Source organism: Pinus tabuliformis, chromosome 8 (assembly GCF_031772625.1).
Source record: "Pinus tabuliformis cultivar Carrire ecotype Pingquan chromosome 8, CPIR1, whole genome shotgun sequence".
Taxonomy (NCBI): domain Eukaryota; kingdom Viridiplantae; phylum Streptophyta; class Pinopsida; order Pinales; family Pinaceae; genus Pinus; species Pinus tabuliformis.
This window is the reverse complement of record NC_142294.1, coordinates 583,278,329-583,283,166: the sequence shown is the minus strand read 5'-3', so window position 1 is coordinate 583,283,166 and position 4,838 is coordinate 583,278,329.

The window sequence follows — 4,838 nt, the reverse complement described above, 5'->3', positions numbered from 1 at the left end:
GCTCTAAGTACTTAGAAAAAATCAAGCATTGACATGCAAGAGAGTCATAGTCTTAGAGCAAGAAGTCTATGTTCAGGCCATAGCATAGGTAGAGGCTCTGTACCTGAGTCTGCAGAGGCCTGGAAGTCCGTAGTTGAGTGCATGGATCCTTGTAGTTGAGTGTGCAGCGTGGGTCGAGTCTATAATCATCCGGAATTATCAATAAAGAGAAGTATTCTACAATTTCTGCATCTTTATTTCCTATTATGCATCTTGTTATCTTTGGTATGAATTTCACTTATAATGCTTATATGATGCATGAAGGCATGTAAATCTTTTGGTTAAGTGAAAAAAAGTAAGAACATTTGTTTACATGAAGCTAACTAAGATTGGTTAATAATATAAGTAAGACAGTTAGCGTAGTTTGGGAGATATTGCAGATCACTGCCTTAACAACGTGAAAGTCCCTAAGTCATAGGTTAGGGATGCGCGAAAACCAATTATACCCTTTCGGGAAGGTAGTAAATGGCAGAACAGAGGGCCAAGCAACCTGTGCGAAGGCAGGTATAGCCGGAATAAACTGTCATCACAAACTTCTCAAGGGTGTGGAAACTTGGTTCCAGTATCCCCCCATACTGCTTCGGGTGAGACTTCAGTCCACACTCAACGGGATGATACTGATAGGGCCAGTAGTGTAGGGATTTGTTTGGCTAACTAACCCTGATCTTGGGTCGGGTCCCCTCAAGCCAAAAAATGGTTCCATTGTGAGGACCAAAATTTGCATAAGAGATGTGTGATTTCGTATCACTGGAATCCAACTAAGAAATAAATCGAAGGCTAGTTGGACAGAAGGATCCACGAGTTTATGGCACAAGAGAAAAAAAACCTGCAACTATTAAAAGAATAGTGGTTGGACCAATACCTGTATATGGAGATCCACGAAATATTTTTCTCCTCCTTTCCAGTTGTGTTGTATGAGTGGATAGTGAAGCTAGCAGATAGCCAAGGAAGGTGGAAACTTGACGGTCCTATTGTGTGGACCACAGAGCTAGTGCTAAGGTTGGAAGCATCGGAGGATAAGATTGCCCACACTATCGATCATTGGCTCAATCGTGTCATAAGGGGATTTGTGACTAAATTCATAGTTGACACCTCAATCAGCTAGAACAAGGTAGAGCGACACTTTCTGAAAGGACTACGAGGTAAGTATGTAAAATCTTGGAATACTTGGATTAAAATTTTGTTATGAAAAAAATGGGTTATGCAACTACCTTGATGTTCGGGACTACATGAAGTGGAAAAATTTACAGAAACGAAGGAAATAAGGGTCCAGAGCATAGCCCCTTGATTTTACCTGCACAAAGGGATGAAGAAGGAATAGCGAAGATTTCTCTGTGGAGCACTATTTAGTTAATAAGACAAGGATTCCCGTGAATACCACCTCCAACTTCACCACCATCGCCTCCAACTTCACCCGTACCACCTCCACCTCCACCGTGATTTAGTATGGCCAATACAGTGAGGTTGCCTTTGCTCAAAGGCTTGGGAAATGAGGACCCAGACTAATTCTGCTTCATTGTGAGGGCTTTATGGGAAGCTCAAGGTGTTACAAATGATCATATAAAGAAAGTGACACTGGTTAGAGCTCTTCAAGGTCACATCCTAACTTGGTATATTGAGTACTCTAATGATAACCCGAATGTTAGAGTAACAGACATCCAAGCTACACTAAATAGGGAATTTAGTAGGACTAAGTCTGAGGTGCAATCAATTGTGGTATTCAAAGAGATCCCGATGCACCCAGGCGATGCACCTTGTGAACTAGATCAGAGCCTAAAATGTACAATCCGTCAATCCAACATGAATTTGACAGATGGAAAACATTATGAGTGGTTTGTGGCTTCGCTACTACCACACTTAAGGAGTATGATGTCACAGCAAAAGAAAACAACTCAGGCAGAGGCCTTGGATATTGCCATGAGACTACATGAGACTCTGATGCAAGATCCTAATCAAGAAGTCCATTAGATCCATGCAAAGCTGAAGAATCTGTGCCTTGAGATGCAAAGTCTGAAGCAAGACAGGACGGCTCGGCTAGATGTATGCGAGGATGTATGGTGCTTGAAATGAAAGAGTCAAGGTCATGACAAAGGCCATTACCCAGTCTTTTCAAATTACCTTGCAAGAGAAGGATCGATGTCTTTAAGGTTGAAAGCTCAAGTAAGACCTAGCGTGGCACCTGCTTTGTGGTGAATTATTCATTAGGTAGCCAGAAAACATGCCACGGATAACTACCACTTGTTACAGAACTATGTACAAGCACCGCAATGGTTGATCTGGAACTTTTGTAGGTCGGTAGGACATGATGAGCGAACTTGCATGAGCTATGAATTGATGATGGACATAACTCCTACCTACTATGTTCAGGCCGAAACGCAGCCCCTTGACCAAAATGCAAGGATGGCGTAGACATGATTTCATGGGCACAGACGAAGCAGAGGCAGAGGAGGACTTGATAGAGGTCCAGGACAATTGATTTGCTACAATTGTGGAGGACCAAGACACTATGCCCATGATTGCACTAATCTAACGCGTCTGTCGTGAAATTATTGCATGTTGTTTGATCATTAAATGGAAGATTATCCTACAATGATAGCTAGGATACGTGACAAAGGGGAACTACCACCTCCCCCGACTTATAACTATGCGAGGAAGATCCAAACGTAAATATAGTGTTCCAGAGTGGAATCATGACAGGAGATGACAAGGGGAAATAGTTGAAAGATAGTAAATGGGTTCGCAAAGCCTCGGCAAAAGAGGCTGATCTCGATTTGGAGCACGCTCGTGAAGCATTCATGGAAGCTAAGAAGAGCTTCAGTGAGGTTGCCACCTTAGGAAGCAAGGATAAGCTTGAGCCAGAGATGGACCCTTCTATGCTCACAACTTTCCTAGAAACCTGTATGAAATTACTGCGTGACAATAAGGTTGTGAAAGGTTTACAAGAACTCATCAATAGATGTGTTGGGACTGCACCAGGTGAGCCATGCGTGGTACAAAAGATTGGCAAGAATAAGAAAAGGACGAGATGAGAGATGAGACTGACCATGCAAATATGAGAGTATGAAATGGATCAGGTCATTTTTGACCTGTGGCCAGATGTGAATGTCCTACCAAAGCAGAGTTGGGAGCTAATGGGGAGACCTACACTATAATGGTCTCCGATTTAGCTAAGTATGGTGAATCAATAGAAAATCATACCCATGGGGCGGCTATACGGGGTGACTGTGGATATTGATGGAGTGGGCACATTGGTGAATTTTGAAGTAATAGAGATAGTAGATGACAATAATCCCTACTCTAGGCTCCTGGGAACTGACTCGGCTACTTATATGAATGGGGTAATCAATATGAAGAAGAAAAACATGATCTTTGAGAAGAAATCATTGCGTGTAATAATACCCCCGGATCTTGCTGAAGGATCACACTATATGGAACCAGTCTGTGATTATTAAAGTGATGATGATCTGGACTGCATATGTAAGATAATAGCGTGAGACCAAGACTGGGTGAATCCCACTGTGGATGGATGTATTACATGGGATCATGAGGGTTCCTGCACTTCGAACTCCAATGAAGAAGTAGAACATTGGCATAATCGATTACATGAAGTAACTATGCTGAATTGCAACATGATGACCCAGTTGCTACATTGAGTGTCGTTAGAGGAAATAAATCTACTTATTTATGATGATCTAAATGAGGTAGTTATCTTCTTCAATGCATTTGAAATGGAGGTGCCAGAAAAGCAATGCTTCCAGGCCTTGAGCTGGGAACTGTGAACTACGCCCACAAGATGGTGGGGTCCACACAAGGGAAGCTTTGATGATTAGCGCGAATGTAGGAGGATGATGAGAGCACAATTTGGTAAGCCTAAGATGCAAATGATAGACAAGTATGATGGGCAGTATGATCTGCATGCGCATCTAGCCAAATGGACACAGGGTTATGGAGAAAAGCCATAACTTGAGTTGGTGCACCTGTTCTGTCATATCTCAAATGTTATCCCAATAAATTGGTATATAGTAATAGAGCTCCGCCATGGGATAGGTGAATGAGATATCCTACACGAATGATTCATGATGACATTCGGTTTTGAGGACGGGTTTGAGAGTAGTGATGAAGCACTACAAGAGGTGAAAGCAAGCATCTCTAGGATGCCACAGGATCCTTTACACCTGATTCAGCCTGAATGGGCTACTCAGCTGAGTCACGTGCTTGAATGTTATAATTTAACTACTAAATATGTCAGTGAGGATCCATGGAAGATTAAAATTCCAGAGACAGAAGGCCACCGTGAGGTTCAAGGACCACAGATTGAGAACCCTGATATAACTGCGCTGTTAAAAACTAAATAGGTGAACATTGGTGTGAAGGAAGTACCCAAATTTGCAAAGGTTGGAGACTACTGGGAGGACGCGACGGTGGATAAGGTCGATGAATTACTCCGTGAATACCAAGACTTATTCCCTACCAAGTTTACGGATCTGAAAGGAATAATCGGAGATATAGGAGTGATGAAGATCACGTTAAAGCTCGACGCGAAGCTAGTCAGTCAGAGGCCTTACCACCTAAATCCGAAATACAAGGAGAAGGTCCACTTAGAGCTAGAAAAAATGCTAGCAGTAGGAATCATTGAGCCTGGGGAAGAATCCAATTGCGTAAGCCCAATGGTGGTGCAAGAGAAAAAGCAGAAGGATGAGATAAGGATATGCGTGGATCTCAGAAAAATGAATGACGCTTGTGTGCATGATCCTTTCCCGACTCCATTCATGGATGAAGTGTTGGATAATGTAGGTGGC